Source organism: Schistocerca americana, chromosome 3, assembly GCF_021461395.2.
Source record: "Schistocerca americana isolate TAMUIC-IGC-003095 chromosome 3, iqSchAmer2.1, whole genome shotgun sequence".
Classification (NCBI taxonomy): domain Eukaryota; kingdom Metazoa; phylum Arthropoda; class Insecta; order Orthoptera; family Acrididae; genus Schistocerca; species Schistocerca americana.
The window spans coordinates 943295319-943321929 of NC_060121.1; the positions used below are offsets into that span (position 1 = coordinate 943295319).

The 26611-nt window shown below is 45.3% G+C and overlaps 1 protein-coding gene and 1 non-coding gene across 2 annotated transcripts in view; both read left to right on the plus strand.

Annotated features, from left to right (window-relative positions):
- LOC124606562 overlaps window positions 1–26611 on the plus strand; it is a 934387-nt gene that overhangs the window by 852057 nt on the left and 55719 nt on the right. The window lies entirely within an intron of this gene.
- Window positions 22013–22087, plus strand: Trnas-uga. Its single transcript has one exon. It is a non-coding gene; the product is annotated as a tRNA-Ser (tRNA).

Consider the following 26611-nt stretch of genomic DNA (forward strand, 5'->3'; position numbering starts at 1 on the left):
TACGAACTCGTCACACTCTGTAAGGAAGAGAAGTGCCTCGAGAATGTTCGAAGACATAGTTATAAAAATACCAAACAGAAGCGTGACACTCTACAAAAATAAGCTGCGTTGCTTCGCACCTGCAGCAGCGACGCAGATAAAATTAAATCTCTCATTTTTCAGTAATCGTAGCAACAACAGGACTCGTTATCTGAATCTGGAAAATTTTTTCATCAGCAAGTTACGTCGGCTGCCGATATACGAAAGGGCGGTCACAAAAAATAAATTTACGCCGTTTCCTGTGAGGCAGAAATGAATGTATGTAGGAGGCAGCAGTCAGTGGATTTGCAGGGGGATCATCAACTGCAAATTTCACCGTCACATTCATAGCAAGTGTGAGGTGGCAATTGAGGCTCAAGATGTTTTTTCTACTGAAAATGGCAACTTAGATTAGTTTCTGTATGACAACAAAAATAAAACAGGGTCGGAAAATGTTTGAAGTACAGCGTTTAAAGACCTAAATGAGGCTTCTAATTTTTAAAATTTTCCGAGAGGTGGGGGACGAACCTCCCAAATGACATGTGATTACCGACAAGCTCTTCTCAAGGTTGGCAGCTATGCGTTACAGTAATGTGTAATGTTACTTCGTGTTTCACAGTCAAACATAGGCGCAGAAAACGGATGATGCTAATATTTTCGAGAAGGTTTCAGAAAAAAAAAAATTCGTCGCTAACACGTGTCAACGGACAGCTGGCCATTGTTCAAAACAAAGACTTTATCTCGCAGTAAGATATGAGGAGACGCTATTGGACAGTATGGGAGGCGATTTATTAGTAAGCGCCCCCCCCCCCCCCCCCCAAGGTTGCACATGTAATGCACACTGCGAAGAATACCGTGTGGAGACTACTAGCCCGCTATCATACACAATGTGTTCAACCAGTGGCACGAAATTATTTTGACGCAGTTTTAAAGCCGGCCGGAGTGGCCGTGCGATTCTAGGCTTTATAGTCTGAAGCCGAGCGACCGCTAAGGTCGCAGGTTCGAATCCTGCCTCGGGCATGGATGTGTGTGAGGTCCTTAGGTTAGTTATGTTTAATTAGTTCTAAGTTCTTGGCGACTGATGACCTCATAAGTTAAGTCGCATAGTGCTCAGAGCCATTTGAACCATTTTTTGAGCATTTTTAAATTTTCTCAATAGATTATGTTGTAATTTATGAATTGTGCTGGCGGTCGCCTCTTTCATCACTTGCTATTATCGTAAGTAGTCGTTACAATCTATAAGTTGCTAGTGTCGATAAAAAATAAATACCCATTTCCGATCATTAGTTCCTTATCTGAAAGTCTTCAGCTTAAGAATCGCTACCATCGGTGCAATTTTGACCCTATAAGTTCAAGACAGCCCGTATTAAGATTTCTTCCCCTTCCATCCACAGACAGAGCGTGGAAAGGAAGACTGCTCATAAATTGGCCGTAAACCTCTGTGCGGTTTGTTATTAATCTAACTGTATATTCGCAATCTGTGCCGGACAGATACGTAGAGGAGTGAAGAACATTTGTAGTTTCCACACTGAAAACCAATACTTGAGATTTTCTAGGCTGGGTTTCTAGGTTTCTTCCACTTCTATGACTGATGGCGATCTTTGGTACAGAAACGAATGTGAATCGTGGTAACGCACTGTGTGGTGCGAGTTACCTATAGTTGACAGATATACCGGGTGATCAAAAAGTCAGTATAAATTTGAAAACAGAATAAATCACGGAATAATGTAGATAGAGAGGTACAAATTGACACACATGCTTGGAACGACATGGGGTTTTATTAGAACCAAAAAAATACAATCGTTCAAAAAATGTCCGACAGATGACGCTTCATCTGATCAGAATAGCAATAATTAGCATAACTAAGTGAGACAAAGCAAAGATGATGTTCTTTACAGGAAATACTCAATATGTCCACTATCATTCCTCAACAACAGCTGTAGTCGAGGAATAATGTTGTGAACAGCACTGTAAAGCATGTCCGGAGTTATGGTGAAGCATTGACGTCGGATGTTGTCTTTCAGCATCCCTAGAGATGTCGGTCGATCACGATGCACTTGCGACTTCAGGTAACCCCAAAGCCAGTAATGGCACGGACTGAGGTCTGGGGACCTGGGAGGCCAAGCATGACGAAAGTGGCGGCTGAGCACACGATCATCACCAAACGACGCGCGCAAGAGATCTTTCACGCGTCTAGCAATATGGGGTGTTTTTTTTTTGTTCTAATAAAACCCCATGTCATTCCAAGCATGTGTGTCAATTTTTACCTCTCTATCTACATTATTCCGTGGTTTATTAAGTTTTCAAATTTGTACTGACTTTTTGATCACACGGTACATTGTAAGAGTGATGACGGCGAAGACCTTAGAGTATATCTGCCTGTACGTTGTTCAGCCATATTCTCTGTATGCGAGATGTTTCAGAACAGTTGCGACGAAGTTAGAGAGGTTATAGAGGGTGTCTCGAAACCCGTGTCTCGAAACGTCATCCGACGACGCTGCACAGCGTCGAAGTTTGAGACGCCGGAGCCTGTCACTAGGGCACCCCTTCGGCTGCAGGCGTGACTCTGTATGCTGACGGATCGTAGGCGGAACATCTCGCAATGTTATTCGTCACTCAGTGATCGCTACTGCTTGCCACGATGGCCAGTGGAGAAGCTGGAGCTGGCTGTTGCGCAGACTGGTCTTGTCCCCTACGAGTGCGATGCCCTGCTATCTCAGTGGATGACGGTTTCGGACACGGGTTTCCATCTGCAGTTTATTTTTCTCCTGTGTGCTGAAAAACATTGCAGATTTAAGAGGATTCCAGGAGTAAAATAAACTGCAGGTGGAAACCTATCCACCGAGGCAACAGAGCATCCATCGCACTCATAGGGGACAAGGCCGACCTCCGCGGCAACTACCTTCTCCACTGGCGATCGTGGCAGGCAGTTGCTGTCACTGAATAACAAATACACTACTGGCCATTAAAACTGCTACACCTAGAAGAAATGCAGATAATAAACGGGTATTCATTGGACAAATATATTATACTAGAACTGACATGTTATTACATTTTCACGCAATTTGGGTGCATAGATCCTGAGAAATCAGTACCCAGAACAACCAACTCTGACCGTAATAACGGCCTTGATACGGCTGGGGATTGAGTCAAACAGAGCTTGGATGGCGAGTGCAGGTACAGCTGCCCATGCAGCTTCAACACGATTCCACAGTTCATCAAGAGTAGTGACTGGCGTATTGTGACGAGCCAGTTGCTCGGCCACCACTGACCAGACCTTTTCAATTGGTGAGAGATCTGGAGAATGTGCTGGCCAGGGCAGCAGTCGAACATTTTCTGTATCCAGAAAGGCCCGTACAGGACCTGCAACATGCGGTCGTGCATTATCCTGCTGAAATCTAGGGTTTCGCAGGAATCGAATGAAGAGTAGAGCCACGTGTCGTAACACATCTGAAATGTAACGTCCACTATTCAAAGCGCCGTCAATGCCAACAAGAGGTGACCGAGACGTGTAACCAATGGCACCCCATACCATCAAGCCTGGTGATGCGCCAGTATGGCGATGACAAATACACGCTTCCAATGTGCGTTCACCGCTATGTCGCCAAACACGGATGCGACCATCATGATGCTGTAAACAGAACCTGGATTCATCCGAAAAAATGACGTTTTCCCATTCGTGCACCCTGGTTCGTCGTTGAGTACACCATCGCAGACGCTCCTGTCTGTGATGCAGCGTCAAGGGTAACGGCAGCCATGGTCTCCGAGCTGATAGTCCATGCTGCTGCAAACGTCGTCGAACTGTTCGTGCAGATGGTTGTTGTCTTGCAAACGTCCCCATCTGTTGACTCAGGGATCGAGACGTGGGTGCACGATCCGCTACAGCGATGCGGATAAGATGCCTGTCATCTCGACTGCTAGTGATACGAGGCCGTTGCGATCCAGTACGGCGTTCCGTATTACCCTCCTGAACCCACCGATTCCATATTCTGCTAACAGTCATTGGATCTCGACCAACGCGAGCAGCAATGTTGCGATACGATAAACCGCAATCGCGATAGGTTACAATCCGACCTTTATCACAGTCGGAAACGTGATGATACGCATTTCTCCTCCTTACACGAGGCATCACAACAACGTTTCACCAGGCAACGCCGGTCAACTGCTGTTTGTGCCTGAGAAATCGGTTGGAAACTTTCCTCGTGTCAAAACGTTGTAGGTGTCGCCACCGGCGCCAACCTTGTGTGAATGCTGCGAAAAGCTAATCATTTGCATATCACAGCACCTTCTTCCTGTCGGTTAAATTTCACGTCTGTAGCACGTCGCAGGTTCGAATCCTGCCTAGGGCATGGATGTGTGTGATGTCCTTAGGTTAGTTAGGTTTAAGTAGTTCGAAGTTCTAGGGGACTGATGACCTCAGAAGTTAAGTCCCATAGTGCTCAGAGCCATTTTGTAGCACGTCATCTTCGTGGTGTAACAATTTTAATGGCCAGTAGTGTATGAAAGACACAAAGTACGAGCTCGACGAAATCCAATATGGCCTCACCCTGGTGCTTCAATCAAAGTATATCTTTGAAAGGAGCACGGCCACAGTACCTCTCGCACGTATAAACAAAGAAGTTACAACGAAGACAGTGCAGGAGAGGTGAGCGGCGTGCCTGGGCAACGCTGCGAGCCGCAGCGCCCCTGACTGCACGAGGTCGGCTCCTGACTCCAGGTCGACGGCCGGCCTCCGATTGTATCCCGGCGTGGGGCGGCCGTCACGGCTGACGTGCTGCTTTTTGCCCGCCGTTGCCGGCGGCGTACGGAGGAGACAATTGGCGCGCCCCTGGCCCCTGGCTGCGGGATCACGGCGGCGCGTCACGGGCCACGGCGCGGCGAGTTGGCGACCCCGCCGGGCACGCTCACTTCCTGCTCCACTTGCAGAGTCCACTGCTGAGATTCCGTTTGTCCATTCTTTGGAGGGCTCCGTTTCAGGTCCCGAGCCCGCTTCTGGTAATATCGTAACAGGTTTCGAGGTTTTTCCGATCAGTTTAGGTGACCTATCTACACATAGGCCCCGATGCGTTATAACACTGTTTCACAGAGGAAGACTGCACTGTAGTTCCTTCTCTAGATTGTCGCACAGATGACAAAACGGTAGATATCGAAATAGACGACAGAGGGATAGAGAAACAATTAAAATCTCTCAAAAGTGGAACGGCCGCTGGACCTGATGGGATACCAGTTCGATTTTACACAGAGTACGCGAAGGAACTTGCCCCCCTTCTTGCAGCGGTGTACCGTAGGTCTCTAGCGGTGTACCGTAGGTCTCTAGAAGAGCGTAGCGTTTCAAAGGATTGGAAAAGGGCACAGGTCATCCCCGTTTTCAAGAAGGGACGTCGAACAGATATGCAGAACCATAGACCCATATCTCTAACGTCGATCAGTTGTAGAATTTTGGAACACGTATTATGTTCGAGTATAATGACTTTCCTGGAGATTAGAAATCTACTCTGTAGGAATCAGCATGGGTTTCGAAAAAGACGATCGTGTGAAACCCAGCTCGCGCTATTCGTCCACGAGACTCAGAGGGCCATAGACACGGGTTCCCAGGTAGATGCCATGTTTCTTGACTTCCGCAAGGCGTTCGATACAGTCGTTTGATGAACAAAGTAAGAGAATATGGACTATCATACCAATTGTGTGATTGGATTGAAGAGTTCCTAGATAACAGAACGCAGCATGTCATTCTCAATGGAGAGAAGTCTTCCGAAGTAAGAGTGATTTCAGGTGTGCCACAGGGGAGTGCCGTAGGACCGTTGCTATTCACAATATATATAATGACCTTGTGGATGACATCGGAAGTTCACTGAGGCTTTTTGCAGATGATGCTGTGGTGTATCGGGAGGTTGTAACAATGGAAAATTGTACTGAAATGCAGGAGGATCTGCAGCGAATTGACGCATGGTGCAGGGAATGGCAATTGAATCTCAATGTAGACAAGTGTAATTTGCTGCGAATACATAGAAAGATAAATCCCTTATCATTTAGCTACAAAATAGCAGGTCAGCAACTGGAAGCAGTTAATTCCATAAATTTTCTGGGAGTAGGCATTAGGAGTGATTTAAAATGGAATGATCATATACAGATGATCGTCGCTAAAGCAGATGCCAGACTGAGATTCATTGGAAGAATCCTAAGGAAATGCAATCCGAAAACAAAGGAAGTAGGTTACAGTGCACTTGTTCGCCCACTGCTTGAATATTGCTCACCAGTCTGCGATCCGTACCACATTGGGTTGAGAGAAGAGATACAGAAGATCCAACGGAGAGCAGCGCGCTTCGTTACAGGATCATTTAGTAATCGCGAAAGCGTTACGGAGATGATAGATAAACTCCAGTGGAAGACTCTGCAAGAGAGACGCTCAGTAGGTCGGTACGGGCTTTTGTTAAAGTTTCGAGAACATACCTTCACCGAAGAGTCAAGCAGTATATTGCTCCCTCCTACGAATATCTCGTGAAGAGACCATGAGGATAAAATCAGAGAGACTAGAGCCCACACAGAGGCGTACCGACAATCTATCTTTCCAGGAACAATACGAGACTGGAATAGAAGGGAGAACCGATAGAGGTACTCAAGGTATCCTCAGCCACACACCGCTTGCGGAGTATGGATGTAGATGTAGATGTAGAACAATATCGCTACTACAATTAATAAAGTATTCAATGCAATTCCGCCGTGTGGTCGTCCCCATCTGCGGAGGATATTTTCAAGGGAGATCTTAGCTTCTTTGAGTGTCCTATTCACACCCTGGCTCGCTCCCGACTGCGGCAGTATTCCGTTTACGCCCTCTCCTGCGCAGTTGCGTGACGTCACATGCTCTGAATAGTCGTTGTCGGGTGCCGTCGCCCACTGTCACCGTCACCCCACGGTGGGAGACTGGTACACATCTTCTTCAGCACCGGCATCCAGATGTCTTCGACTTTCCCGCTCTCCTCTTTCCTATTGAAATTCCTGTGGTGCTTAATAATCTCTATGGCCTCTCTGTATATCTTTTCATGGTATCCGTTTGTGGCTGGCAGTAATCGAGTCCTATCAAAATGAATACGGTGGTCTCCTGGCTGCAAAGCATGTTCCGCAGCAGCTGATCTGTCAATCTCCTCCCTTCTACAATTCCCCCTGTGCTTTTTAGTCGTTTTTTCACCGTTATTTTTGTAGTACCCATGCACTCCTCTCCACAACTACACGGAATTCTTTAATTTACTCCTTTTTCCAGCGGTCTGCGAACACCCTTGACCAGTTTTAGGTGATCCTGCATCTTCCGTGGGTATGTAGATTACCACGATGTTCCGTTTTTTCGATATTTTCAATATTTACACGTACATCCACCGACTTCAGTTCCATTCGGATAACTCCTTCGTGTGGCCGAGCGGTCCTAGGCGCTTCAGTCTGGAACCGTGCAACCGATACGGTCGCAGGTTCGAATCCTGCTTCGGGCATGGATGTGTGTGATGTTCTTAGGTTAGTTAGGTTTAAGTAGTTCTACGTTCTAGGGGACTGATGACCTTAAATGTTAAGTCCCATAGTTCTCAGCACCATTTTTAATTCCTTCGTGGTGCGTTGTCTTTTCCCTTCCTAGAGTGTATATTGAGAGCAATGCAATAACGTAAAAAAAAAAAAAAAAAATCCTTAGTCTATCCTTAAATTTCAGAGCTGCAGTCTGATTCCTTCGTTTCTGCTTTCCGAACGCTTCAAAATACAATATCATCAATTGTACAGGATATTAGAAGACACGCTCCTGGACTGTATGAGAAACGATTTATTCATATGGTTCAAATGGCTCTGAGCACTATGGGACTCAACATCTTAGGTCATAAGTCCCCTATAACTTAGAACTACTTAAACCTAACTAACCTAAGGACATCACACACGCCCATGCCCGAGGCAGGATTCGAACCTGCGACCGTAGCAGTCCCGCGGTTCCGGACTGCAGCGCCAGAACCGCACGGCCACCGCGGCCGGCAACGATTTATTAATTAGCACTCTTTCAGTTTCAGTTTGTCCGCTGCTCTGCTACTGACGCTCCAGTCTGAAGTGCTAAATGACGCAATGATATTCTCGGAGTTTTTTTCAGGCCGTTTCTGTCTCGCCTAGTTCGGCTAAACACGATATGGCACTTTCTGCAATCCGACGAACGAGCCGATGCGTGTCCGCTGATCGGAGCTTGACTTCCCGTCACTGGTTCCCGTGGAACGCCGAGCAATTCCTTGCGTCGCACATGAATCGTGCTGTATTTTGCAATGCGATGTAATACATATTCTATGAGTAAAGGGCTCTCGTTTTTTATATGCAATTCACTTTCACATAAAAGGAAGGAAACTTTTATCTCTGTTCAATGACAAGTATCTGATCACTTTCTGCACTCTCGCCATTTTCATCAGTGATGTGCGAGATGATGGTGCATTATGCTGTTGACGGAGCACTTTTTAGCGTTCCAACATTGGCCTTTTTTCAGCCAGCTCAGGTTTCAAACGATCCAACGATTAAGCACAATAGGGTCCCGTTATAGTTCTGCCTTTTTCCAAGTAATCTATGAGGATTATTCCTTGGTAATTCCAAAAACAAACAGTGGCCATCGCCTTATCAGCTGACAAAGTGGTCTTTGCATTCTTCGGTGCACCTTCTCCATCCTTCGTCCATCGTTTTGGCTGCCGTTTTGATTCTGCCGTGTAAAGATGGATCTAGGTTTCATCGGTAATCAAAAATCGGCGCAAAAAGTCTTACTGATTGTGATTAGACATTGCCAGACATTGTGTTGAACTGTTGTGCCGGACGCGCTTTTGCCGGATGAACAATGGCAAAATTTGGAAATTTGTGTGGTAAGTTCTATGGAACGCAATTACTGAGGTCATCGGACCCTTACACACTACTTAAAGTAACCTAAACTAACTTACACTAAGGAGAACACACACACCCATGCTCGAAGGAGACAACTCGAACCTCCGACGAGGGTAGCCGTGCGAACCGTGGCAAGGCGCCCGAGACCGCGCGGCTACCTCGCGCGGCAACAATGGCGACACTCATCTCGGATACAGCTTCTTCATAGCCAGTTATCGGTGCGGGATATTGTCACTCGCTCAGTTCAGATGCCTTCAGTCTCAATAATATCACGAATTGTTATTCAGCGGTGTTGCATTACCTTATCATGAAGCTTGTCAACAAAGTTTCAAAAATGATTCAAATGGCTCTGTGCACTATGGGACTTAACGTCTGAGGTCATCAGTCCCCTAGAACTTAGAACTACTTAAGCCTAACTAACCTAAGGACATCACACACATCCATGCCTGAGGCACGATTCGAACCTGCGACCGTAGCGGTCGCGCAGTTCCAGACTGTAGCGCCTAGAACCGCTCGGTCATACCGGCCGGCAACAAAGTTTCCTTTGTGGTGATCTCAATTGAACGACCGTAGCGTGCATCGTCTTCGGTGCTTGTCTGATCAAGTTCAAATTCATTAATCCAAAATTCAATGGTCTCCAGTGATGGTGCAGAGTTCGCGTGAACTTCATCCAATTCTGTTTTGATTTATGCAGCAGTGTAACTCCTCAAATAAAACTCGGTTTTCTCCATTTTGTATCGTTGTCGACGTACTGACCAATTCTGAAGACTGTCAACAAAGAACTGTACGCTGTACATTGGTCAATTCTTTACACGATCCTTGGAATAACCAAGCTTACCAACCATGAAGACACAACAAAAATGTTCCATTCCGTCGTGGAAATAGCAGGCTTACCAGACCACCCTTCAGCCGGTCTGTGTATTGATTTTACTTTTGTTTTTGTACATACAAGTTTCAGTTTGCTTCGAAATGGGAAATGAATAATCACAAACAAGAGTAACGGGGCAGAGCAGAAAAAGGTCACATGCGAGGAAAATAGAGCCGTTAGCTTTTGGCGGGACAGAACGTGCGGAATGGCGTTGTGTACTTTGGAGTGGGCAAACTGTCGGCCACGATCCGCGCAGCAAACAGAAGCGGCAATCCCTTCAGCGCCACCCCTGCCAAAAGGAGGGGGCGGACACTCGCTGCAAGCTACAAAGCGACCGCCTCGGTACGTGTCTCGTCCGAGAGTGGGGGCCATGCGGGGGCCGCATCCCCATTTGGAAAAATAGAAAAAGACTGTTTCATCGGTGGTCTCCGTATTGCCTCTAAAGATCTCCATGTCAGCTGGCTGTGTGCCAGGGGTAATGAAAGGTATTTCTTATGCCAGTCGACACTGCAAGGCATCTAACGAGGTCCAAACATATATGGAAATGGAGATATTAATGACCTCTTTTTTGAGTTGGATGTCTTGTTAAAATAGGAGTTAATGACAAAGAGGCCCCTTCCACCCTACCCTAGCTAGAATGACAAATTTGCTTTTGACATGTCATCGTCTCATTACGTTATAAAATTCGGTCAACGTGCTTTTCTTCAGTCGGTGGCTTAAACGTATATGGACAAATTTCCAACTTCCGCCTCTCCTGTATTGCGAAGGTGCACGCCTGCTCAACCATTGCCAACTGGATTGTTGATTGAAGCGTGTGGTGAGCGGAAATAATGACTGCTGGCAGCCGCAATTTTATACGCTAGAGGAGGGTCGGGGGAGGGGTATGCCCAACTTATGCCCAGCGGTTCTACGCGCTTCAGTTCGGAACCACGCGGCTGCTACGGTCGCAGGTTCGAATCCTGCCTCGGGCATGGATGTGTGTGATGTCCTTAGGTTGGTTAGGTTTAAGTAGTTCTAAGTCCAGGGGACTGATGACCTCAGATGTTAAGTCCCATAGTGCATAGAGCCATTTGAACCATTTTGCAACCCGTTCCGCATTTCATCGTATGAGTTCTGTGATTCATTTCTTTCCTGGATGAACTACACTGTCTTCTGGGAAAATTACCTTCACATATTCGATTGGTTGATCATTTGACAGATCGATTGATTTATTTATTTATCATTATCAGCAATGTCAGTTGACTGCAGGACAAAGGCCTCCTCTAGAGTTTTCCTTGTATTGCGGTATTAAGATATACTGCTTTGAAGTTAATCCTACGCGCCGTGTATCCTCCTTCCATTAGGTCGTCATCTCAGTCTTTTCTTATTTCGTTTTATGTAGCAGATATCTGCCTTGCTCCATGTAGTGTTCATTCACGTGCTACAGATCCTTTCCATTTCCTTTTCGCTACAGCCGTAACTACAACTTGCAAATCCCATGGTGTGATATGCATTAGCAAATATTGAACGAAACTGTAGAACGGAGCAATACATATCAATTACCACTTCGTTTGGTACTCGTACATTTTGGAAATACTTTAGACTTGATTTCAACAGAATTTGTAATAATAGTCCATGAGAAACAAAGCATTGCTTCTGACTATGTGAGTGTTACGATTAATAGCTAAGTGCTACAGCTTTTATGAGACTAGTTAGGATACCGAAAAATTTAGACTTAAAAGAGGGGTATGGTAAGGAAATTCCGCATCATTAAAACTATTCTCAGCAGTCCCAGATGACGTTTCAAGAGCGTTTGAACAAGGAAAACGAAGAAGACTTAAGTATTTCTTTAATTTTTAATATAGGGATGTAATGGGAATAAGTGCAGATATTTCTGTTGGTGACTGAACAACAGTACAGAAGTTACGTCATTTGGAGACTAATAATAATTATAACTCTTACAAATCGGTTAGTTCCTTCAAGTATGTATGTCAAGGGCAAGCCTTTAATGTTTATCTTCCCCTGGGCAGCAGGGTGTTGAAGTGTGCACGCAAAACGTTTATCTACACAGACAGGCGTAGTCCGCTTAATGGTGAGTTAAGACCTTGCAGAAAGCATCAAGTCGTAAAGTTTGTGACGTGTTTGTGGGAAGACTGCTCGACACGGAGAAACAACCAACGCCGGCCGGAGTGGCCGTCCGGTTCTAGGCGCTACAGTCTGGAGCCGAGCGACCGCTACGTCGCAGGTTCGAATCCTGCCTCGGGCATGGCTGTGTGTGATGTCCTTAGGTTAGTTAGGTTTAATTAGTTTTAAGTTCTAGGCGACTGATGACCTCAGAAGTTAAGTCGCATAGTGCGCAGAGCGATTTGAACCATTTGAACCAAACAACCAACACCCTGTATAGCATTAGGACGCAAAACGTTTCATGCATCTTCATCTTATCTGAACGATCTTCATTTTGCGGTTGTTTGCCTTTAGAGTAGGTAATCTTCAATACTGAATGAAAGAACGTAGTAGAACAAGCTTGAATAGTAGGCCAAAAATAAATGTACGACAAAAAACATACAATCGACATTTCGAAAAGAAATTAGGGCATATTATCAGCGAAGTTACAGAACCAGTTAATTATTTTTTTGTATTTAGAGCACACGAAGACACTGGATGGACAGCAAAAGAAGTAAACGGAAAAGTATTATTGGGAAACTGAATGGAGTTTCGAGAACTGTGCTTCCGATGTGCCTCAAAAGGAAGATTAACAAACCGTGTGTGTTGCGACTGACTGGCGATGAAATGAAACAATATCCAGCGCTTTCGTCGATTATGACATCCTAAAAGCCATGGATCAAGGCAGTCTGGTAGATGCTGTATTTCTCGGTTTTCGAAAAGCATTTTACTCAGTACCACTCCTGCGCTTATTATCAAAAGTACGATTATGTGGGGCATCAAACGAAACATGGGACTGGATTGAGAGTTTCTTGGTAGAGAGGACCCAGCATACTACGAAGGTGGTTTGAAAAATTCTCGGAACGGAATAGAAAAAAAGTACTTATATCAAAGAGACTTTTTTTTTATTTTTCAATGTACTCTTCTTGTAGATTAATGCACTTGGTCCAACGATGTTCCAGTGCCTTGATCCCATCTCGAAAAAGTGTTTCCTCCAGGCCTGCAAAATCGTTGTCAACTCCGGCTATTAATTCTTCGTTTGAAGTGAATCTTCGTCCACCAAGAAAAATTTTCAGTTTTGGGAAGAGATGGAAGTCTGACGGAGCCATATCAGGTCAGTAAGGCGGGTGTGGCAACTGTTGATACCTTAGTCCGTGTAATTTTGCCATGGCGACGGCACATGTGTGCGGGCAAGCATTGTCTTGATGGAAGATGACTTTCTTCCTTGCTAAACCTGGCCTTTTTTCCTTTTGTTGCAATTTGTCCAGGAGGTTAGCATTCTATTCTCCAGTAATTATTTGCCCATTGGGGAGATAATCTACAAACAGAATCCCACTCGCATCCCAGAACACTGATGCCATGACCTGTCCCGCCGAAGAAATTGTCTTTGCTTTCTATGCTCGCGGAGAATAAGCATGTTTCCATTGTTTTGACTGTTGTTTTGTCTCTGGAGTATACTAGTGCAGCCAAGTTTCATCTGTGGTCACAAACCGGCGCAAAAAATATAGTTATTTTCTCCTAAAATAGGTCAAACTTTGTTCCGATATGCCCATTCTCATGCGTTTTTGATCCAGCGTCAAGAGTTGCGGCACCCATCTTGCAGATAGTTTCTTCATTTCTAATTCTTCAGTTAAAATGTCATATACCCTTTCAGATGATATCTGGCAAGCGTGAGCAATTTCACCAAATTCAATCGATGATCCTACGTGCCCATTTTTTGCGCTTTTGCAATGATTTCTGGAGTAGTGACACATCTTGGCCGACCACTACGCGGGTCATCTAAGCTCTCCCGACCAAATTTGAATTCATTTGCCCACTTGGCAACAGTTGAATATGAGTGAAAAGAGTTCCCCAGTGTATTCTGGAAATCAGCATGAATGTCCTTTGCTTTCATATCTTTCTTTACGGAGCACTTAATCACTACTCGAATCTGAATTTTTTCCATCGTCGCAAATCACTACGCGGGAGCAACAACAGAGGCACGTCGCCGCCACAGCTCTCTTCTAAGAGCACTGACGTGGCACGTGTTTACAGGCAACAGTCCAATGAATATCACGCGAACAACTCGTTGCGTTAGCGCTGACCTCTCGTGGTGATTCCGAGAACTTTTCAAACCGCCCTTGTATCTTAGATGGAGAGTCATCGAAGTAACTTAGGTTGTACCCCCAGGGAAGTGTATTGGGGCCCTTGCTATTCAAGTTGCATATTAATGATCTTGCGGACAATATTAATAGCAACCTCTGACTTTTCGCAGATGATACAGTCATATACAACGAAATATAGTCTGAACGAAACTGTACAAAAATTTAGTCAGGAATTGATAAGATTTCAAAGTGGTGCTGTGATTGGCACGTTGCTTTAAATGTTCAAAAGTGCAGTACTGGGTACCTCACATAGTATCCTGTGAATATAATGTTAGTGAGTCACAATCGCATTTATGTGCCCAAATCATTCTCTAGAATTGTCCAGAATGTTCTTCAAACCAGTCGCGAACAATTGTGGTACCGTGAGGTGACATCGTTGTTTGGCTGCAAATGCTCTCCAAGTAATTGAACATAATCATGAGAGGACCCAGTCCATTCCGTGTAAACACAGCCGACACCATTATGCAGCCACCAGCTTGCACAGTGCCTTGTCTACAACTTAGGTCCGTGGCTTCGTGATGTCTGCCCCACACTCGAACGCTACGACCAGCTCATTAGCCCATTAGTGCCAAATTTAGCTGCACTGTCCTAACTGATACGCTCGTCGTACGTCCCACGTTGATTTGTTCTGTTAATTTAACGCAGTGTTGCTTGTCTGCTAGCACCGACACTTCTAGGCTGCTCTCGGTCGTCAAGTGAAGGCCATCGGTCACTGCGTTGTCCGTGATGAGAAGCAATTCCTGAAACCTGGTATTCTCGGCACACTCCGGATTTCGGATTTTTCAACTCCTTATTACTGAAATGGAATGTCCAACTACCATTCCGCGCTCGGAGTCTGTCAATCCCGTCGTGCGGCCATAATCACGTCGGAAACGTTGCCACATGAAGCACCTCAGTACAAGTTGTAGCTCCTCCAAAGAATTGATCTTTTATAACTTGTGTACGCGACACTACCGCCATCTGTATATGTGCATATTGCAATCCCATAACTTTTACCTCAGTGTACTATAACCGCGTACATATCGCCCCGGTGGGGATCGTGCGGATAAGATTAGATTAATAACCGCACACACAGTGCCATTTAAACAACCCTTTTTTCAGCACTCGATATGTGACTAGATCAGGAAAAAGCCTTAATAACTGCTACGGTGGGACGTAGCCTCTGTTGTGCGCTTCGCGGTGGTTCGCAGAGTATTGCTTTAGATATACACTACTGGCCATTAAAATTGCTACACCACGAAGATGACGTGCTACAGACGCGAAACTTGACCGACAGGAAGAAGATGCTCTGATATGCAAATGATTAGCTTTTCAGAGCATTCACACAAGGTTGGCGCCGGTGGCGATACCTACAACGTGCTGACATGAGTAAAGTTTCCAACCGATTTCTCATACACAAACAGCAGTTCACCGGCGTTGCCTGGTGAAACGTTGTTGTGATGCCTGGTGTAAGGAGGAGAAATACGTACCATGACGTTTCCGACTGATAAAGGTCGGATTGTAGTCCATTGGGATTGCGGTTTATCATAGCGCGACACTGCTGCTCGCGTTGGTCGAGACCAATGACTGTTAGCAGAATATGGAATCGGTGGGTACAGGAGGGTGAAACGGAACGCCGTGCTGGATCCCAACGGCCTCGTATCACTAGCAGTCGAGATGACAGGCATCTTATCCGCATGGCTGTAGCGGATCGTGCAGCCACGTCTCGATCCCTGAGTCAACAGATGGGGACGTTTGCAAGACAACAACCATCTGCACCAACAGTTCTACGACGTTTGCAGCAGCATGGACTATCAGCTCGGAGAGCATGGCTGCGGTTACCCTTGACGCTGCATCACAGACAGGAGCGCCTGCGGTGGTGTACTCAACGACGAAGCTGGGTGCACGAATGGCAAAACGTAATTTGTTCGGATGAATCCAGGTTCTGTTTACAGCATCATGATGGTCGCATCCGTGTTTGGCGACATCGCGGTGAGCGCACATTGGAAGCGTATGATCCGGCCTGATGGTATGGGGTGCCATTGGTTACTCGTCTCTGTCACCTCTTGTTCGCATTGACGGCACTTTGAACAGTGGACGTTACATTTCAGATGTGTTAAGACCCGTGGCTCTACCCTTCATTCGATCCCTACGAAACCCTACATTTCAGCAGGATAATGCACGACCGCATGTTGCAGGTCCTGTAGGGGCCTTTGTGGATACAGAAAATGTTCGACTGCTGCCCTGGCCAGCACATTCTTCAGATCTCTCACCAACTGAAAACGTCTGGTCAATGGTGGCCGAGTAACTGGCTCGTCACAATACGCCAGTCACTACTGTTGATGAACTGTGGTATCGTGTTGAAGCTGCATGGGCAGCTGTACCTGTATACGCCATCCACGCTCTGTTTGATTCAATGCCCAGGCATATCAAGGTCGTTATTACGGCCAGAGGTGGTTGTTCTGGGTACTGATTTCTCAAGATCTATGTATCCAAATTGCGTGAAAATGTGATCACATGTCAGTTCTAGTATAATATATTTGTCCAATGAATACCCGTTTATCATCTGCATTTCTTCTTGGAGCAGCAATTGTACTGGTCAGTAGTGCAGATTACGTTGCACGTGGCCCGTCAGAAGAACGACTAGGTTCTTGGCGAGTGCAGCGAGAGGTTGGGCGCGCTGTGGAGCCCGGCCTGCGATGGCTGCCCCCGGCCAGAGCTGCTCACCGCCTAATGAACATGCATTATTCATGGCGCGGGGCCGTGCCGTACTCCGCCGTGCCGAACACCGAGCCCGGCCACAGGTAGGGAGCTGGCGAGAGCAGAAGCCGTGCCGCCACGGCCTTCTCCCCCTGTGTGACGTGCACGGTGGCGTGCAGAGTTACTCACCCCGCTAGTGAGCCAGACTGGTCCCTAGTTAAGCTGCTCGATACGCGAGATTAATTCCTGACGCTGGAACCCTAATCAGTAGGGCATCGCTAGTACTGGCAGGAACGGTTATCCTAGGCATACATTTCATATCTCACTACATTTACGAATATTAATTACGGGTGCTATAAACAAAGATTTGGCAGCTTGTGGTCTAGCGGTTAGCGTCTGTCTCTCAAGATCGCGGAGACCCGGGTTTGATTCCCGGCCTGGTCTGAGATTTTCTTCGCTCAGGGAATGGGTGTTTATGTTGACCTCATCATTTCGTCTAAGAGAATTATAAACAGTCCTTATCAGAGCAAAAATTCCCCTGTCGGAGCACAAAAACGTATAAATACAAAGTATCTTACAAGGGAACCTCCCCATCGCACCCCCTTCAGATTTAGTTATAAGTTAGCAGAGTGGATAGGCCTTGAAAAACTGAACACAGATCAATCGAGAAAACAGGAAGAAGTTATGTGGAACTATGAAAAAAATAAGCAAAATACACAAACTGAGTAGTCCGTGTGAGATAAGCAATATCAAGGAGAGTCCGAGCGTAGGAACGTCGTGGTCCCGTGGTTAGCGTGAGCTGATGTGAAACGAGAGGTCCTTGGTTCAAGTCTTCCCTCGAGCGAAAATTTTAATTTTTTGTTTTCAGACAATTATATCTGTCCGTCTGTCCGTCCGATGCGATCACTTTTTTGGGAGTGATAATCACATCCACAAGAAAACCTAAATCGGGCAAGGTAGAAGAATCTTTTTACCCATTCGCCAAGTGTACAACTTAGGTGGGTCGACAACATATTACTGTCATATGACGCACATGCAGTCACCAGTATCGTATAGAATATATCAGACGTGTTTTGCTGTGGAGGAATCGGTTGACCTATGACCTCGCGATCAAATGTTCTCGGTTCCCATTGGAGAGGCACGTCCTTTCGTCTACTAATCGCACGGTTTTGCGGTGCGGTCGCAAAACACAGACACTAAACTTATTACAGTGAACAGAGACGTCAGTGAACGAACGGACAGATCATAATTTTGCGAAAGTAAAGAAAGTAAATTTTTCACTCGAGGGAGGACTCGAACCAAGGACCTCTGGTTCCGCAGCTGCTCACGCTAACCACGGGACCACGGCGCTTCTGAACTTCCGTCGTCCATGTTGTTGCCTATGTTGCTCACGGACTACTCAGTTTGTATATTTTGCTAATTTTTTTCATAGTTCCGCACAACTTCTTCCTGTTTTCTCGATTGATCTGTGTTCAGTTTTTCAAGGCCTATCCACTGTTCCAACTTATAACTAAATCTGAAGGGGGTGTGATGGGGAGGTTCCCTTGTTAGTAGTACTGCGGTGGCGAGCACCAACCAATACTAAGTTAAACTAAAGTAGTAAGTTACCAAGAGAGAAGGAAATCAGCGACTCCAAGTCGAGAGTATTGCACTAAAGGAGTGAACTCTAAGGAGTAAATTTACTCCTGAAGTAAATTTATTTACTCCATAGCTTATTGAGAGCACTGTCAGAGATTGCAGTACTACGTTAGTAATTTAAGGAGGAAATAAGGTCAAAATTTACTCCTAAGCGGTAGTAGGGGTAAAGTTAGAGAGTAAGATGTGTTCTATGTTTTCTGAGTGTTAAATACAAACTTTTATGGATTACTTGGACTAAAAAGAATATGCGGAAATGGAGGAAGAATTGGTGTGCTGGAGCCGTTACTACTGCGTAATTCTGACAGGAAGCGTGCTTTGTCTCCTAGGCTGCAACTTCTTTGTGGACTGCCAATCTTTCGCACTGCTGCTTTTCACATTGTAGGAGGGGATCCATCCTACTATATATATAGTCACAAAATATGGTCTGTATGACATACCGGAATCCACCAGTTTCGGTATAATTCCCTTTGGTTCCTCTATACAGTTTCTTGGTTCTGTGGCATGGACACAAACAATGGTAATAAGGCAGTTAAAATGTTTGTCACACTGTTTAAAGCTCTTTCAGCCGTAGTACGATGGATGTTGATGAGATCCCCTCCTACAATGTGAATAGCAGCAGTGCGAAAGATTGGCAGTCCACAAAGAAGTTGCAGCGTAGGAGACAAAGCACGCTTCCTGTCAGAATTATGCAGTAGTAACGGCTCCAGTACACCAAGCAGCGATTCGACAGGTTCCATACGAAACCAAACCGCTTTTTGAAATCACTGTAGCTGTACATCGCAAATGGGTCCTCTTCTCTCCATTAAAGCCCTCATTCTTGGGATGTCTACTTCTTCCTCCATTTCCTTATATTCCTTGTAGTCCAAGTAATCCATATAATTTTGTATTTAACACTCAGAAATCATATATATATATATATATATATATATATATATATATATATATATATATATATATATATATTGCCCTTCTGGAGCACAAGCAGAAGTATACATAGATCTCAAGAATTTCTTTTCTATGAATACACATATCATCTATGATGCCAATATGAAGATTTTGAACGTAGTAAGCCTTTGGCCGGGTTCCACGTATTGCCCGCTTTTGGGACAATGTTACAGTTGCTGCACAATTTTTAAATGGGCAATATGAGGGGTTCCTTGTCATAGATAGTGGGTAAGCTCGATCAAAACATTTTAGTGACCCCTGTGTTTCGATCCTACACAGAAGCCGAAGGGCGCTACAACAGAGCCCATATTTCTTAATAATTAAAATGTCCTTAGCTACGTCCATGTTTTTGGACAGCATGGCTGTGGAGATGAAGCAGCGATTGGTATGATTAATCAATTATTCAAAAACACTCTTAATCGCATTTATTATTATTATACCGCCAACCGGTTTCAACCCGACGTAGGGGTCATCTTCTGGGCGTTTACACCATTGGTCGACTGCTGGTGCTGTCACTCCTGCCTACATAACGGCAGGAAAGTATTTGATAGTTTTTGATTGAAAGTTCGATAGACGCACATCTATGTCCAAAGGTATAGTAATTAGCGACAGTAGACACAGTATCAGATGCTTCATTTAACACATGTGAATTAATTGTTGAATTATCAGTGTAGAAATGATGCTCCACTTACATTCACATTTCCAGGTCATTTTCATTCTATTTCAACTGCACAAGATATGTCAAAGCGTTGTAAGAAGTGCGTTATGTGGTGCGGAGCTACTTGAGATACAATTGGGCAAAGCTAGGTGAAGTCGGTGGGCATTGTGGTGGGAGATATGCTCTTGGGAGCTGCTGCAAAATGCAAGGAAATTGTGTTACGGCCATCGTTTTACTGATGCAAGAGTGGATGTTTGGTTACGACTATCGGAGATGGGTGTATTTCGCGATAGCGAGTGCTGTCAGATGAGAGTTTATGTGTAGAGAATTGTGAAAGTTACTTCGGCTATCGGAGTATGGGGCCGTATTTCGTTATACGTGGGATTGACTTTACGAATCAGAGTGTGGGGTTAAGGACCACTAGTGAGCACGAAGCTAAATCTTGCTTGAGTATATCAGTTACGTAAAACGTAAATCTGAAGTGTAGCGTATGTTATTACTATGAGTTCCCTGATCTTTTATGTTAAGTAGGCTTTTGATGGCTTTACGTTTGTGCCCTCAAACCTCTGACCGCAGAGTCATCAGTGTAGTCGATTGACAAGGCGCTGCCATAGCAAGGAGTAAAGCAAATTGTGTACGGCTCGACCCCGAAACTTCTACGATCCAAGTTGTAACGAACTCGGTCGTACATTATCCCAAGAAAGTTAAGTCGCATGTGATTCCGTAAAGAAATCACGAACACTCGCTTACGTCACTGTCACGCAACCGTTGCTCAGAACGTGACGCTTTCCTGTGTGTGGGACCTCCCGGTGTAGCAGAATGAGATAGCGCGAGACGCGGCGGCGAGCGCGGGCGGCCCGGCGTACATGCCATCGCTCCCCCCGTGGTGTGACGCAGGGCAGGCGTCGCTATTGATTGGCTGCACCGCCAGTAGCAGGCGTGGCGGCGGCAGCATCTGCAGACGTTGTCTCCCTGCTAGAACACCTCACTGCCGTAACGAGCGACTCGCACGCCAGGAGGAAATACGTACACCTGCGGATAAAGTAGACTACCTCGCTGCTAGTGCGCCACTGTAACCATCACTGGGCAATGACTCATCTCGAGCTTCACCAAACTAAACAACTCGCACTCAGTATGGGCTTTTTTGTCAATCGGTGGGCGATCAGACGACTCTTGTCGCTCTGACGGCAGCCTAGGGTGCGTACTGCCAACTTCACATCGCCTCGGAAACACCCGGAAAAATCACCGTGGTACAGTGTTGGACCATACGTACGACCGACGTTCAGTAAAAAATGCTGCGCATTTCTTTCCTCAGCCAATTTCGGTTGAAAAAAATGCGAACTCTGTTACAGGACATCATTGAATAGACCCAGAATGAGATTTTCACTCTGCAGCGAAGTGTGCGCTGATACGAAACTTCCTGGCTGATTAAAACTGCGTGCCGGACCGAGACTCGAACTCGGGACCTTTGCCTTTCGCGGGCAAGTGCTCTACCAACTGAGCCACCCAAGCACGACTCACGCCCCGTCCTCACAGCTTTACTTCCACCAGTACCTCGTCTCCTACTTTCCAAACTTCACAGAAGCTCTTCTGCGAACCTTGCAGAACTAGCACTCCTGGAGGAAAGGATATTGCGGAGACATGGCTTAGCCACAGCCTAGGGGATGTTTCCAGAATGAGATTTGTCAGGAAGTTTCATATGAGCGCACACTCCGCTGCAGAGTGAAAATCTCATTCTGGAAACATCCCTTAGGCCATCCCTCCGCAATATCCTTTCTTCCAGAAGTGCTAGTTCTGCAAGGTTCGCAGGAGAGCTGCGGTGCGGCTGGTCCCGGTGGAGGTTCGAGTCTTCCCTCTCTGTGTTTGTCATTAGGATAATTTAGGTTAAGTAGTGTGTAAGCTTAGGGACTGATGACCTTAGGAGTTAAGTCCCATAAGATTTCACACACATTTGAACATTTTTGAGAGCTTCTGTGAAGTTTGGAAAGTAGAAGACGAGGTACTGGCGGAAGTCAAGCTGTGAGGACGGGGCGTGAGTCGTGCTTGGGTAGCTCAGTTGGTAGAGCACTTGCCCGTGAAAGGCAAAGGTCCCGAGTTCGAGTCTCGGTCCGGCACACAGTTTTAATCTGCCAGGAAGTTTCATTGAATAGACCCGCTTCAGCTCCTACAGTTTCATAAACTTCCAATAGGTGGCAGCGCTATTCGTAGCCATCAAAATAGCGACTGTAACGAAGGTGCATTCCAGGTAGCGAGCTGTCATCGAGTTTCTTTTGGCAGAAAACCAGATCAACGCAGATGTTCGTAGGCGCTTGCAGACCTGGCATTGAACAAAAGCGCGGCGAGTCGCTGAACGAGGCCTCTGTAACTATCACAACAAGGACGCGCAAACTGTCCGATCTCCCGCGTCCCGGCCGGCCGCACACACAGCTGAGGCTGCTGCAGTGTTGGAACGCGCGGGAACTCTCATTGGAGGTGACTGACGGATTGCAGTCAAACACGTCGCTGCACAACTGGACATTGCTGTTGGTATTGCAGACGCACTCGTCCACCAGTTGGGATATTCAAACGTGTGTGCCCACTCGGTTCCTTGCCGACTAAGAGGAGACCATAAAGAGCAACCAAGGACAATCTGTGCAGATCTACTTAAGCGTTACGAGGCTGATCGTGCCATTTTTTTGTCGAATGTCGTCACAGGCGGTGAAGCATGGATTCATCACTTCGAACTCGAACAGGCATTCCGGTGCTCATACCTTGGGTTCTATTGGTGATAAAATGGTAGGGTCGAGTGTTCTGGATAGACTTTGGGTTACAGACCATTTGTACAGCCAACACACGGATCCTCTTAGAGTCACTATTCTACATTAAAGGTTCAAAATATAAATATTACACTCTTCGTCCTACTTAGGCAAAAGGAGCAAATCGGTTGGCCCTTTTTGCGTTTGATGTGATATACGGTGGACTTGATGGGACTTATGGAGATGCCATTAGTTAATGGGCGGTTCCTCGCGAAAGCCCCAAAAAGGGGCGTTTTTACTATATTTTGACGTCACCAGCGGACCAAAATGTAGCCGAGGATTTCAAGACGGCTATACACAGCCAATGGCTGCAGTTTTCGCAATATGTTCCTGAGATCCCCATCTCGAACAAACATAACAATTTCTTGGTTTCTTTATCCTTTCCCAAGATACAAAGGTTCAAAATTACCCTACTTCTACACGTAGGATCAGGTATGAGGCGAAATCTAAATATACTCATAATATGAGTACATAACCACAGCAGATTGCCCAAATTTTAACGGTATATTCTGTAGGCATTTATCTAGAAGATCCATCTCCCCATTTTTAAAAATATTTATCCGTAATCGAGAAACACCCCAAATACTTGTTTTTGGGTCCCAAAACCCAGCCTCGGTTCCGAGACGGCTATGCACACTAAATGGTTTAATTTTTACGACGTATTCCTAAATCCCGATCTCCAACAAACTCGAAAATGTTCTTCATATCTTTATGTGCTTCAGAGATACTGAGGTCCAAAGTTACCCTACTCGTAAACGTCAAATACGTAAGTAAAATCCGGTATGAGATGAAAACGTTGTTCTCTACCACAGAGAAAAATGCTGTAAACTGTCTCTGTTATCATGTGGGAACTAGTTATATAAAGTTTGCTGATCAATATATGCCCCGCTGCAGCACGGTAAAGAAGGCAACCAGTAGAAAAATACTCCTACCGGAGCACAAGAACTTCGAGTATGTTCATGTTTATGTAAAAGACTTTAACTGAAAAGTGTGGTACTACTTGCCTCATTCTGCCTCAGCACTTTTAAAAATGTTCCCAAAAATTTTCACATACAAACATATTCGAGATTTTTAATTTGCCGAGAAAGAACAGGAGAGTGTCAATGGCAAAGAGATGGGAAAGTAATAAATATTGAAAAATAGTAGACAACGATTGTGGTATAGAAAGAGCGAAGGAGACAATAGCAGTGCGAGAGAAAGAGATGGATACAGTGGCACTGCAACATAGTTGATAGTGACAAAACAGTGGTAGGAGACAGTGCCCGAGGGGAAGAAAAAGGAGCAAGAGGAAGTGGATGAGAGCTAGTAATAATGAGAGACATGCATGAAATGGCAACGAGAGAGAGAGAGAGAGAGAGAGAGAGAGAGAGAGAGAGAGAAGGGACAGTGAGAAGACACAGCAGCAGTGGGAAGGAATGAATGAGACAGTAGCCGTGAGAGAGAGCAAAACAGTGAGAGTGACCGTGAGAGGGGACTGTTGGACAGAACGAAGACGATTGTGGCTGTGACGGAGGAGCCAATGACAGAGACAACGAGATAATGGCAATGAGTTGGGCTGAATGAGTGAGAAAGGGCAACTGGCAGTGGATGGGTATGAGGAACTTATAGCGATGGCCTAGTGGGTGTGAGTGAGTTACAGTTCGGGGTGTTTGTGGGAGTTTGAGCTGAGTTGCACGTTAAAAAAAAGCAGGAATATTTTCGCATGCCTAAAGTTTTGGGAAAATTTGTGAAGGTGGGGAGGAAGGTAGAATGACGCAGCTGGTACCCCACTTTTCAGTCAAAGTGTTTTAAATAAACAGGAACATATTCGCGTTCTTTGTCTCCGATAGGAGCATTTTTCCACTGGTCTTTTTGTGTGTGAACGAAATCCATTAAGCATTTGTTTCACTAACGCTACATTGATAAGCTAAATTACTATTGCTGCTTCACAGCTGAGAATGTTGAAATTTAACGTGCACTGATAAAGTTTCTGTGTTTTACTGTTATTATTAATTGAGCAAAACATTAAAGACCTTCAGCCACGCATTGTTGTGACATCTTACTGAAATTCAATGAAGTATAAGGAATGAGATCCAACACATCTGTGACATATAGCTGTTCAGCACATGCCCATACAGCAATCTCAAAATTGACAAATCGGTTATGACGATATGATCGTAGGGACAACACAACACCCAGTCTCTGAGCGGGGAGAAAAATCTCTGAATTCACCCGGTGTCTGCTGTCACGCCTATGTGATAAGAACTCTAAACAGTGGAACACTACTCTAGAACTGACCAAACTAGCGTCTTGTTTGCGATTTTCTTCACAGAAGCACTGCATTTTCCAAAACCCTTCGAATAAGTATAAGTATTTCATTAGAGTACCCCAGTAGTGATTTTACGTGAACATCCAATTTCATATCGCTTCTTGGCAATATCCCTAAATACTTATACGATGTGACTGACACAGGGTGTTCCCCACTAGTCGTGTATCGGATAGATCCGAGTTCTTTCTCTCTGTTATAGGCGTTATCTGACAGTTATTCACATTCTGAAAAGAGCTGTCATTCATTACTCAAAGTAGAAACTTTGTCGAGGTATTTCCGTATTTTCTTACAGTCGTCCAACGACGATATTTTTCTATAGAGAAGAGCATCGTCAGCGGAGAAATCTTGTAGTCCTGCAGATAAATCGCTTGTACAGGGTGTTGGGTAATTCCTGTTACAAACTTCTAGGGCTTGTAGAGGAGAGTGAGTACGTAATATTTTGAGTAGAAACTTACGTCCGGAAATGTACCGTTTCCTTTCTACGACGGTTTCAAAAATGGTTCAAATGGCTCTGAGCACTATGGGACTTAACTTATGAGGTCATCAGTCCCCTAGAACTTAGAACTACATAAACCTAACTAACCTAAGGACATCGCACACATCCATACCCGAGACAGGATTCGAACTTGCGGTCGCGCGGTTCCAGACTGTAGCGCCTAGAACCGCTCGGCCACTCCGGCCGGCTACGACGGTTTCAATTCAGATGTTTAGCTCATCCGCTTCTGCTTGAGGAATTGAATTAGGCGTAACGCAGTACAATTATTAGGTAACAATTCGGAAGAAAACGTAAATAACATACATTTATCTCTTAAGCACATTCGTTTCTATTAACGCTTAAAACCTACGTGTTTACATTATTCCAGAACAAAATAATAACGTCTCATCTGGCCCCTCTTCATTTCTAGTGCAGCGGACAGAACTCGTGCCAACAGATCTTCCTCTGTCTCTACACGAATCTCGAAAACTAAACTTTGCATACGATCCCACATGAAGTAGTACACACCATCCTGTCTACGCAATTGCATACCAAGGCAAGCAGCTCTGAGACTTTTCTCTTTGGCTCAGCAGACGTGGACGCGTCACATATCTGCTTGAAACCGTTACAGAACGTAAACGGTACGTTTCCGGACATGTGTTGCTGTTCAAAATATTATGTACTCTCTCCCCTCTACGTGTCCTAGAAGTTTGTAATGGAAGTTTCCGAACACCCTGTATGTGTTGAGAACGCTAGAAAGTCCTGCAGATACTATTTGATGAATGGTTTATACGTGCTGAAACATTAGAGTTTCTATTACGCTCCTTTGAGTCATACCCATTGTTACTTTCGATACTGTGAAATATTCGTCGTCTAGTATAACATACTGGTTTCTATTAGGAGAATTTTCATCGAGCCAGTCGCATACAGGGTGTAACGGGTATTGGTGCAGATATTTATATAAGTATCAGTGTGTTGATTGTTTTTTTTCTCTCTCTTTGTCGAACAGTCTTCCCACAAACTTTACGACATGATGTTTTCTGCACAGTCGTACCGCACCA